We start from the raw sequence: 13,022 nt of genomic DNA, 5'->3' as shown, positions 1-13,022 counted from the left end.
GTCATCCTGCGACATTTAACCAGCAGAGAGATACTGGCAGCACATATGAAGGTGTGTATCTCCGGAAGCAGGGGGTAAATTGAGATGAAATTAATGGGGTTCAGCCCCGGAGACCCCCTGCTTCAATCCTATTTATATTTTTCAAAAATGCAAATATTTTATCACCTACTCCAGGCTAGCATTAACCTTCTCTTTCCTATTTATATAAGTGCCAATATAATGGCCATTATATACATAGGCAAGATAAACTAAACCAACCTTGAAAAGATGGTAAAATAGTGGTAAAAATACATTACAGTGCATATTTTTTTTATACATGTGTATTTTTTTCTCAAATGCCCAAAAGCACTATTAGTTGATACTAATGGGGTTGGTGTGTTTGGGGGGGGAGGGAGCAGTAGGGAGGTGGATGATGCGGACAAGGTGGATGAGGGGGAAAAGGTGGCCGAGGTGGTTAGACCTCCTGAGGGGGTGGCAGGAGGGGTTAACCCTTTGGTTACCTCAGCGGTTAGCCAAGGAGGGTAGGCAGTATAATTTTAAGTTTATATTAACCCCTTTGTAGTCCTTTTTGGTCAGCAAGTCATGGAAACCCATTACTAGTTGACTAGTTATTGATATGTATTGTACAGTTGATATGAACTGTAATGTATTTTAAGGACAATGTATAGACAGCACACATAAATGTATAAAGGGTAATAGGTGCAATGTGGAACAAGGGGGACCCTAATTCCTCCTAAGCAAAATACTAAAAAATAATAAATGTTCCCAGCACACAAAAGAAGGAAAATGGGGGAATGGTGAACCAAAAAGTTTAATGAGCAAAACACAAAGTCAGTGAAAAAACCACAATACAAAAAGGGGGAGGGAAGGGAAGGGGTGGGATGTGCAAACATTAAAGTATAAGGGAAAAGGGGGCGGCAACGTTTCGGGGTATGAACCCCTTCAGGCCCGTTCCCAAAAGACACAGGGTATCTAATGATACTTCCCTAGTCCCTATACACGTCTCCCAAAGAAAGCACCAAAAACAAATGGGCAATGAGACATGGATGTATCCTAGTAGGGAATAATGTAACCAGGTAGTATCCTAACAAGGGTTAATAAGGCATGAATGAATCCAAATAGGGGTTAATGGGACATGAATGCCTCCTAACAGGAGTTAACAAAAATAAACCATATTAATCTAGGTAATGTCCAAAGTACTCAAGCACACACCGTCCAGCAAGATACGCTTAGGAAAAAATGCTATAGTTGTATGGCTGTACAGACCAACATAGAGAACCTGACCACAGTCCAGCAAAGTCTACAAAAGACAAAATGATATGCTTAGAGTAATGTGGCTATACAGACCAAACTTGCAGTAGCATATGTGCTAGAGAGATCACATGGAAATCACTTCCTCCTGTTCCCAAGGTGCTATACTTTTACGTTTGTTCATCCCACCCCTTCCCCCCCTTCCCTTCCCCCCCTTCCCTTCCCCCCCTTCCCTTCCGCCCCTTCCCTTCCGCCCCTTCCCTTCCTCCCCTTCCCTTCCTCCCCTTCCCTTCCTCCCCTTCCCTTCCTCCCCTTCCCTTCCTCCCCTTCCTCCCCTTCCCTTCCTCCCCTTCCTCCCCTTCCCTTCCTCCCCTTCCTCCCCTTCCTCCCCTTCCTCCCCTTCCTCCCCTTCCTCCCCTTCCTCCCCTTCCCTTCCTCCCCTTCCCTTCCTCCCCTTCCCTTCCTCCCCTTCCCTTCCTCCCCTTCCCTTCCTCCCCTTCCCTTCCTCCCCTTCCCTTCCTCCCCTTCCCTTCCTCCCCTTCCCTTCCTCCCCTTCCCTTCCTCCCCTTCCCTTCCTCCCCTTCCCTTCCTCCCCTTCCCTTCCTCCCCCTTTTTGTATTGTGGTTTTTTCACTCACTTTGTGTTTTGCTCATTAAACTTTTTGGTTCACCATTCCCCCATTTTCCTTCTTTTGTGTGCTGGGAACATTTATTATTTTTTTGTAATGTATTTTAATTACTATTTTATTATCTATTTCAGGTTGGTGTACAGTAGCTCATCTTGCCTAAGTATATAATGGTCACTATATTGGCCATTATATAAAAAGGAAAGAGAGGGCTAACAACAGCCTGGAGTAGTTGATACAATATTCGTGTTTTTATGTATATGTATGTATGTATGTATTGTGACAGAAACCAGGGGATGGTAATAAATTCCATATATAGGGCTCCCAGGATACTGAACAGTTTCTATCCTGTCTGGCCTGGGAGTGCAGCCTTATAATACATGCACTCCATCCCACAGTTTGGCAAGCGCTGGAACTGAGGGATGAGAGATCCAGACCAGAGTTTGTCTGGCTGCCTGATTTCTGTCACCTGTCATGCTAATTAGAAATCAGGTATGTAAGACTGATTTCCTGGTTGCTCTTGTCTCTTCTCCAGAGCCTGGAAGGCTGCTGAACACAGTGGGGAGAAGCCTCTTCCCCACACAGGTTCAATCGTTCTGTTCATTTGGCTAAGTCTGCAAAAGTACCTTGTTTGTTGTTGGAAAGTGGAAAAGCCACTTCCAACCTTGAGTTAGGGAAATCTAAGTTAAGTTATCGCTCAGGTGAGCAGCTTTTGTTTTGATGTGTTTTGTTGTATGCACTGTGGCAGTCTCAGTGCCTGGGACTGAATAAACCAGGCACAGCCTGTTTAAAGGAACAGTACGTGACGCCTCTTCATTTAACCTACCCTAAAAGACCGTGTTCTAACCGTCCCGGACAAGCGGCGGAGCCCCGGAGTAAGCTGTTTGTCACATATGGTGGAGAATGCGGGCAGAACACTAAAAGGTCTGGGGGTTAAAGAACTTTAAAGAAAAAAAAAAAAAAAAAAGTTTTTTTCTCTCTCTCCAAACAAGATGGAAGACATGGTGAGTGCGCTGGTACGCAATGTCGCTGTCCAGAAAGACGCGAATGAAGCTCAGCAACAGGCGAGTGAAACCCAGCGACAGCTGTTAATAGCCCAGCAAGAGACTAATGCAAACCAGCAAGAGACTAATGCAATCCAGCAACAGGCGAATGCAAACCAGCAAGAGACAAACCGCTTGCTGAGAGAGGAGCAACAGCGGTTCGCTCAGGGCTTACAGCAGGAACTCGAGATCCTGAGGGGGACTATCAGTAACCTTCCACTGGCAGCGGCAGCCCCAGTTCCGAAAATGACCAGGGCAAGCCACTACCTTCAGAAGATGGGACCCTCGGATGATGTGGAAGCCTATCTTCTCACGTTTGAACGCACGGCACAGAGAGAGGGATGGCCAGAAGCTGAGTGGGCTGATCTAATCGCACCCTTCCTAAGCGGCGAACCCCAGAAGGCTTACTTTGATCTAGAGCCAGCCGAAGCTAACGTCTATGCAAAATTGAAGTTCGAGATCCTCGCCCGCCTCGGCGTAACCACGGCTGTTCGCGCCCAAAGGTTTCACGCATGGTCCTTCACGGTGGATAAAGACACCCGAAGCCAGATGTATGACCTCATCCACCTCGCCCGGAAGTGGCTACAACCCGAGATCAACTCAGCAAGCCACATCGTGGAACGGTTGGTCATGGACCAGTTCTTGAGGAAACTTCCCTCTGCCTTACGCCGTTGGGTCAGTCGGAGTGACCCCCACAATGCGGATGAGCTTGTGGCCCTCGTAGAAAGGTACAATGCAGCAGAAGAGCACCCGCAACCCACAGTCGTGGAGCAACCCCACTACCCGAGGTTCCAGGACTCTTCCAGAGACTGTAAAAGGGTACCGGGGTTAAGGGGAGCTGAAGAGCGGCGACCACCTTCACGCAGCACCAGCAACAGTGGTTCGCACACTAAGGGCAATAGCCAACATGGGGAGCCGGGAAAAGGCTCTAAGTGGGACACAGACTATGTACCTAAATGTGTAAATTGTCATGAGAGGGGCCACACAGCAAAAATCTGCCCACTAAATGATGAGCCCATGCAATGCAACAGCGTGGAACCTTATTCGCTGTTGTCCCAATGTATGCGCCCTAGCCCAGAGGACCCCTTGAATAACCATCTGTGGGCATTTGTAAAGGTTAATGGTAAGAGGGTTCGGGCACTTCTGGACTCTGGGAGCATGGTCACACTAGTGTCCGAATACCTCTTGCCCATTAAGAAGAAACAGGGAAACAGTTCACAAAGAATGGCAATTTGTTGTATACATGGGGATAATTTCAAGGTGGGTATTGTACCCAAACTGGCACATGATGTGTTAATAGGGACCGACTTTCCCCATTTTCTAAAAATGTGGTCCCCCGCTCAGAATAGCGCCCAGAGTTCAATAGCGGACCATAACGAAGTATTAGAAGAAATAAATCCTTTCCCGTTTTCAGAAATGGAGGTTGACGAGGGCCCAAATAAGAAGGGGGAAAAGGAGGAGTGCTGTAAAATTCCCTTCCCCATCACTACTTTGGTAGGGAATACCCCAAATGAAGATGTTGATCAGACACTTACCACCCCAGAACCGGATAAGACCCTCGCTGACCTAGAGGTCAGTCCTGGGAGTTTTAAGAAGGCCCAGTGGGAGGACCCCACATTAGCGGTAGCAAGGGGAAATATACGGGACCAGAATAGTACTCCTGGCCAACCAGATAGGTCACTTGCTTACCCCTACTTCGAGGTAGAGAACGACCTACTATATCGGGTTGATAAAAGGAAATCAGTTACAACTAAACAATTGTTGGTACCACGGACATTCCGTAACGTAGTATTACACCTCGCACATAGTCATCCATTGGGGGGACACCTAGGGGTGGAAAAGACAAAGGAAAAGGTTCTCCGAAGCTTCTATTGGCCTGGGGTTCTGGCAGAAATTACGAATTATTGTTCCTCATGCCCAGCATGTCAGATCACCGCCCCGTTCAAGGCGTACCGCAGCCCATTGGTACCCCTTCCCATAATAGAGGTACCATTTGACCGGATTGCTATGGATCTAGTAGGACCCCTAATAAAGTCTGCTAGGGGACATCAGCATATATTGGTAATATTAGATTATGCTACCCGATATCCGGAGGCAGTTCCCCTACGTAGCTCCTCTGCCAAAAACATAGCAAAAGAGTTGGTAGTTCTGTTTTCCCAGGTTGGAATTCCTAAAGAGATTCTATCTGACCAGGGAACACCATTTATGTCCCAAGTAACAAAAGAGTTATGTAAACTCCTAAAAATCAAGCATCTCAGAACCTCAGTCTATCATCCACAAACAGATGGTTTAGTGGAAAGGTTCAATAAAACCTTAAAGAGCATGTTACGGCGGGCAGTCGATAAAGATGGGAAAAACTGGGATTGTTTGTTACCGTACCTGTTATTTGCCATTAGGGAAGTTCCCCAATCATCCACAGGCTTCTCCCCGTTTGAACTATTGTATGGCCGACACCCAAGCGGCTTACTGGATATAGCCAAAGAGACTTGGGAACACGAGGTTACCCCTTACAGAAGTGTAATAGAGCATGTTGCCCAGATGCAGGACCGCATTGCTGCAGTCCTACCCATAGTGAGGGAACACATGGAGAAAGCTCAAGAAGCACAGAGGAATACGTATAATAAGGGTGCTAGGGTCAGAATTTTTTTTCCAGGTGATAGGGTACTAGTTCTGGTTCCCACCGTGGAAAGTAAATTCCTTGCTAAATGGCATGGGCCATATGAGGTCTTGGAAAGAGTGGGAGAAGTAAATTATAAGGTAAGACAGCCAGGTAGGAGGAAACCTGAGCAAATTTACCATATAAACCTACTCAAGCCCTGGAAAGATAGAGAAGTCTTGTCAACCCTAGTAACCCCAGGTCCGTCAGAGAGTCAAGAAACTGACCCAGAGGTTAGCATAGCTGAAACCCTGTCCGTTCATCAGAAACAAGAGGTTCAGAATTTAGTGAGAAGAAACAAAGAAATCTTCTCTACACAGCCAGGTAGAACTAGCGTAATTGAACATGACCTAGTCTCTGAACCGGGGGTCCGAGTTAACCTTAAACCGTACCGAATCCCAGAGGCCAAAAGAGAGGCTATAAGTTTAGAGGTTAAAAAAATGCTAAAACTAGGCGTAATTGAGGAATCCCAAAGTGGGTGGAACAGCCCTATAGTCTTAGTCCCAAAGCCAGATGGTACAACAAGGTTTTGTAATGACTACCAGAAACTAAACGCGGTGTCAAAATTTGATACTTATCCTATGCCCAGGGTAGATGAACTTGTAGAGAGACTGGGCAAAGCCCGACATCTCACAACCCTTGACCTAACAAAAGGGTACTGGCAGGTTCCCCTCACAGAAAGGGCAAAAGAAAAGACAGCCTTCTCAACCCCAGACGGCCTCTTTCAGTATAGGGTGCTGCCTTTTGGCTTACATGGAGCTCCCGCCACATTCCAAAGAATGATGGATAACATTTTAAAACCACATGCTCGGTATGCTGCTGCCTACCTGGATGATGTGGTAATCCATAGTGAAGATTGGCAATCCCACCTTCCAAAGGTCCAAGCTGTGCTCGACGCAGTTCGGTCTGCTGGACTAACTGCTAACCCCGCTAAATGCACCATTGGTCTGGAGGAGGCCAAGTATCTGGGGTATTCTATTGGCAGAGGTTTACTCAAACCCCAAACACTCAAAGTCGAGGCGATACAAGGTTGGCCAAGGCCAGTTACAAAAAAACAAGTAAGGACCTTTTTGGGGTTAATTGGGTACTATAGAAGGTTTATTCCCAATTTTGCAACTAAGGCAACCCCACTAACCGACCTCACAAAAGCAAGAGGACCGCTTATGGTAAAGTGGTCCCCCGAAACCGAACAGGCCTTTAGAAGCCTGAAAGAAGCTCTCTGTGCCCAACCAGTGTTGGTCACACCTGACTTCTCCAAAGAGTTCGTAGTCCAAACCGACGAATCTGAGGTAGGGCTGGGGGCGGTACTCTCCCAGGAGTCTCAAGGTGAGGAACACCCCATCCTTTATTTAAGTAGGAAACTAAATCCCCAGGAGAAGAATTACTCCATAGTAGAGAAAGAGTGTCTCGCAATAAAGTGGGCTGTAGAGACGCTCAAATACTACCTGTTGGGGAGAAAATTCCGGTTGGTCACAGATCATGCACCCCTTACCTGGATGTGTCAAAACAGGGAAAAGAATGCTAGAGTGACCAGGTGGTTCCTAAGCCTACAACCCTTTAAATTTTCTGTGGAACACAGGTCAGGGCACAAACATGGCAATGCTGACGGGTTGTCAAGGATGCACTCCCTAATATCCATGGTCGCTCATCCCTCGGGGTCTGAGCTGGGGGGGAGGATATGTGACAGAAACCAGGGGATGGTAATAAATTCCATATATAGGGCTCCCAGGATACTGAACAGTTTCTATCCTGTCTGGCCTGGGAGTGCAGCCTTATAATACATGCACTCCATCCCACAGTTTGGCAAGCGCTGGAACTGAGGGATGAGAGATCCAGACCAGAGTTTGTCTGGCTGCCTGATTTCTGTCACCTGTCATGCTAATTAGAAATCAGGTATGTAAGACTGATTTCCTGGTTGCTCTTGTCTCTTCTCCAGAGCCTGGAAGGCTGCTGAACACAGTGGGGAGAAGCCTCTTCCCCACACAGGTTCAATCGTTCTGTTCATTTGGCTAAGTCTGCAAAAGTACCTTGTTTGTTGTTGGAAAGTGGAAAAGCCACTTCCACCCTGAGTTAGGGAAATCTAAGTTAAGTTATCGCTCAGGTGAGCAGCTTTTGTTTTGATGTGTTTTGTTGTATGCACTGTGGCAGTCTCAGTGCCTGGGACTGAATAAACCAGGCACAGCCTGTTTAAAGGAACAGTACGTGACGCCTCCTCATTTAACCTACCCTAAAAGACCGTGTTCTAACCGTCCCGGACAAGCGGCGGAGCCCCGGAGTAAGCTGTTTGTCACAGTATATATATATATATCTATATATATATAGATATATATATATATATATCTATATATATATATAGATATATATATATATATCTATATATATACACACACACACACACACAATGTGGAACCAAGTAATCGTGTGCTGCTTCAGCTGGGGGGCCGTTGAGTGGACGCACATCACGAAGGTGCCCAGCTGTAGGAAGAGACTTACACGTATGCAGCCACCAGACTTTTGTTCCTGACTGACGGAGATATCGCGGATGACTGGTGTTCTTGTTCAATGCGCATGTCTTACCTCAATGCTGTGAGTGAACTGAGTTTAGCTTGTGATTAATAAAGCCTTAACTATTTACACTATGGAGACACACACACTAGGGAACCCCTAGTGGTGAGTCGCGAAAGCGTTTTCAAGGGGAGATATTAACGAGACAATGTTTAGGGGAACCAGCAACTCTGGGCCCTGACTAGATAGACACAATCTGACAACACTTTCTCCACAAAACTCCCCTTGAAACTCATACCACAGCAATCTCTGCTTGCTGGCACTCCTAGAAAGGTAAAAACACATAAAATACTTTATTGCCACACATTACAGGTTATGCATGTACATACTCTGGGCTCAAGAGCTGATACTCTATAAACCCAACACACAGATCAGGGGTAACCACATGGGCGTAAACCTTTATTTGATAGCCTGGCTACCCCCTACCGTCACATCATAACTTTGCAAATTGAAGCTGGGATAGGTTTCAACCACATCTTAGATACGTTATGGTGGGTAAAAAAAGTGTCAAAAACCCTCCACCAAATAGCAAATTAAAAGAATCACTTGTGAGCACATTCACGTCACAGACAGGTCTGCAACTCTGCTTTAAATGGGCTGCAGTGGAAGCGCTGTATGCTGGGAGATAACGGTGAAAAGCAGAGTTGCAGACCTGTCTGAGACATGCAAATGTGCTTTTCATTTGATATATATATATATATATAATGTGATGCAGGGGATCTCTGGAGCTGTACCCCATTCATTTCAGCTTCAGGAACCCCTTGATTTCCAAGATACAGACCTCCGTAGGTGCTGCCTGTGTCTCTCCACTGTTTAAATGTCCTGGGATGATGTCACGGCTTCATATTGGCTCGTGTGACCAGGACATTTAAACATGAGCAGGAATCTCCGGTGCCCCCTACGGAGGTATCTCAGGAAGCACAGGGTTCCCAGTCCTCAAATGAATGGGTTTCAGCTTCAGGAACCCCTGATTCAATCCTATTTATGCAAAACAAAAAAACATGGGGACAGATTTAAGCTGCCATTTCAGATTCACATTTTGGGACTGATCCGCGGAAATCCCCGGACCAAAGGAACCAGCCAATCCGAGGCGTATTCAAATCCGCACCCAAAAAATGCCTATCTCTACCTACGACATATGCTTTCACTCAGATGCTTTACAGTACATGTCCATATTATTGAATTCATTGTTTAATATGAACAATGATCTCCATACATCAAATCTACCCTCCTTTCATCCAGTCTCATCATGCTAATTTGGTTGCTCAAAATAATGTCCATCTCCTTATTACAGAAACTCATTCTATGCCCGTGTAGCCTTCTGATGGATGTGAGTTGACATTAACCAGTTTGTCACATTCATCACCTCTTCGTGTACAAAGCTGCCTTCCAAAGCTCATTACATAATGTGATCTACTGTAATAATGAATGAATTCAGTGCATCTACCTTATTAAAGGGAAATTCCTCATAGGACCAATGAGAACTAATGCCTGTGTCATGTTTAAGGGGTTGCATTGAGTGGTTGAGGCCTTTTTACTCAAATGTAAATATGGGCCCAAATCTACAAAACAGTGCTAAGCTTTAGCACACCTTTTCTCCCATTCATATGAATGGGAGCTGAGGCGTGATCAGTTAAAGCAGCAATCCAAGCTGCCATTTTTTTTAAAAATTATTATTTATTTCCATTTTAATATGTGCATCAATACAATCCACACGATGATAAGTAATTAGCTAAGTTGCCGATCGATCCGTTCGCCTGTGATCGATTGGCGAAGATTCGGCTTAGGGGTTCACTAAATGGCTGTCAGTGCAGCAGAAGAGGACCAAAGATGCAGAGTTCGGTGGGGAAGAGCATGTGACTAGGCAGTCACTAGATACAACTGTTTCAGAAGAGAAAGGGGATATTACTTTGTAAATGGTTGCTATAGTAACAAAAAATGCTTGTTACATTATAATATATTAACAATTTAATTCAGAGTTGGTGTTTTTAACAAAAAAATGATACAAGTGTTTCCCCATAGTACAGAATTGATATATTTTACAAACAAAACACACATGTAGGTATTTGCTTGGTCTGAAACTTTAAGGTTCACAACAGAAAATAACGTGATATTATATGTCATATAATTTAACTCCAAAGTTACTCCCATTCAGACCCTGAGATAAGACATTATTAACCCCTTTATAGTACATATTGGCCAGCTAGCCATGACTAGCCTATAACTAGTTGGTTATTTTGGCTGCTAAGACGTTAATATATTAAAAGGTTGATACAAGTTTATTTGATGAACTTTTATAATCTATTGCAGGTATTCTCTCTTACCCCCTCCCTTTCATCAGAAGCACAATTTCAATGTCTGGATGGGAGTTACACAAAGACCTAACCCAATTTCACGTCATTTGAAGATAATGGATAGGGTTGCCACATTTAAGTTTTTTTTAAATACGGGAAACCAAAATTCAATAGGAACACTCAGCCCTTGGCCTCCTCCTCACAGCCCCTTCACCTCTCAGCCCCCTCCTCACAGCCCCCTTCACCTCTAAGCCCCCCTATCTCTCGCTGAAATTGCACTGCGCAGCACTTACCTGTAGAGTGAAGCCTGCCTGTAGGACCATGGCGGCGGCAGCAGAGGACAGTAGTGGAGACTGCCCCAGAGGTATGACCCGGAGGTCAATTACAACTTCCGGGTCATACTGCTGGGATGGGCTCCAAAACTGCCCACTGCTGCTACAATGGTCCTCCTCTGCAACCGCCTTCTGCTGCTACACTGCAGTCACCGCCGCCATACTTCTCCCGTTGCTGCCGGCCATCCTTTGTCCCCGAGTTATCCCATTACCCCTGAAATACGGGCCAATTATGCATCCCAACAGACCTTTCATGGAAACAGAATAATTAATTGAAATAGGGGGCAATGCTGTATATACGGGACATCTGGTAACCCAAATAATGGATAATAACGTGACATTAACCCTACTCAAATTATCTAAAGTATGGCTATTATGGTTACCTTAGTGCCTAGGTGGGCAACCTATTTTTCAATGTAGCCACAGGTGTGGCGAATGAGAAGTGAAAATAGCCACACCATGTAGAAATTGAGAAATGAGGTTGCTCAATCGAATATTAAACACAACGCACACTGTTTTAACAAGTTTATTCAAAACATGTTACATCTGCCTCAGACGCAAATGATGACAATTCTTCAAATTGAAAATGTAAGACAATTTAATGCAAAAAAATGACAATCCTTTTTTTCTGACAAGTTGCATAAACATTGGCTGAATATCTGTACTCAACGCACATCTTATCTCCGCCTCCAAATTGACATCAACAATTCGAGATCTGTATTTTGACTTGATGAATCCCATCGTAGAGAACTTCGATTCACACACCCACGTTGATCAATAATTTTGAAATGCCCGTTTTCAAAGGTGGGAGATGGTTGTCAGTCAGAATAGATTTCCACATATCTGTGACTGAAGAATGCAGGTACATTTTCAAGTGTTCCAGACTGTGAAGAGAAAGCAAATCATATACGAGCCCGCGCTTGTCCAAAGACAGAAGGGTGGAAATGTATTTGCTTGAATTTGTAATATCAAAGTGGAATGGATCACACAAGAATTTAAATGCCAATTTGAAGTCATTGAAATCAGAAAAACGTGATTTCAAATTTCTGGGCCAGGTTTTTTATCCAGTTTACGTAGAGTTGCCGCTTCACGTCGAGTTGACCACACCATTTTTTTCTACAAATCCTAGTCAGGTTTGCAAAATGGGTCAAATCCTCCTTCTGAGTTTGTACCAGAATGAGGTTCAGTTTAGACTTGAATTCTTGAATATGCCGTGCCAGCTCACATGTTACTTTACCCTTTCCCTGCAGCTTCACGTTTAATTCCTTTAAGCGAGCCATGATATCACACAGAAAATGTAAATCGCACTGCCATGAAAGGTCCTCAATGTCAGAACATTTTTCTATCTGACGTTTCTCAACAAGAAAATCTTTAATTTGAGGAAGCAAATAGGGTAAACCGTTCCAGAACTTTTCCTCTGCTCAACCATTTCACATTGGCATAGTCAGTAAGATCCTCGATATCACAGTCACCACATTCTTTCAAGGCCTCAACAAACTGCCGATGGATGAGGGAACTTCCACTTCGGATGTAATTCACGATTTTCATAATTACAGGAGGGCCCCGGGTATACGGTGGGTTCCATTCCAGGGGCCCGCCGTATAGTGAAAATCGCCTTCAAGAGGTTTAGTCACCCTTAAAGAAATATGTTGCTTCCTGTGGAAAAAGGAATACGGTTCTATTTTTCTTGGGTCCACGATGTTGTAATGTTATCTGTTAATTATTGATATAGATAAAGATCCTGTAAGCGTTCCAATGCATTGTTACCATGGAGTAGAGGTGAGTATAGATGGGGGTGTGTGGGGGGGTGGGGGGGAGTGAAATCAAAACCTACCAAAACCTTACATTCCCAAACCAAACACAAAAGCAAAATTCCAGGCAGTGCCCATCTCAAGGTGTTTCTCACATATCTTTTTATTTTTTAAAGTTTTTTTCAGTTTTATTATTTTCGTTTCCTAATTGTTTTTATAATTCTATACCTATTTGAAGCATTTCTTTCCTGTTTTATTATGCTATTTTTAGCGTTTTTCCTTCATTTTTCCTGAGTTGTTTTTTTTTATTTCTATAGTTTATAAAATTTTGGTAGAACCAGAACGAAACCCGAAAAAATGTTCAGAACCAAAACATGAGTCAATGTGCCCACCCTTACTATGTAGATGTTACAATTTTAAAATATCATTAAAAATACTTATACGTTTCTGATTAATTATTTTTAACAGTGTCAATTACCTACATTTGGGCCCATATTTTCTAAGT

This window comes from Ascaphus truei, chromosome 6 (assembly GCF_040206685.1).
Source record: "Ascaphus truei isolate aAscTru1 chromosome 6, aAscTru1.hap1, whole genome shotgun sequence".
NCBI classification, from domain to species: domain Eukaryota; kingdom Metazoa; phylum Chordata; class Amphibia; order Anura; family Ascaphidae; genus Ascaphus; species Ascaphus truei.
The sequence above is the reverse complement of the archived record's forward strand: the minus strand, read 5'-3'. Positions refer to the sequence as shown.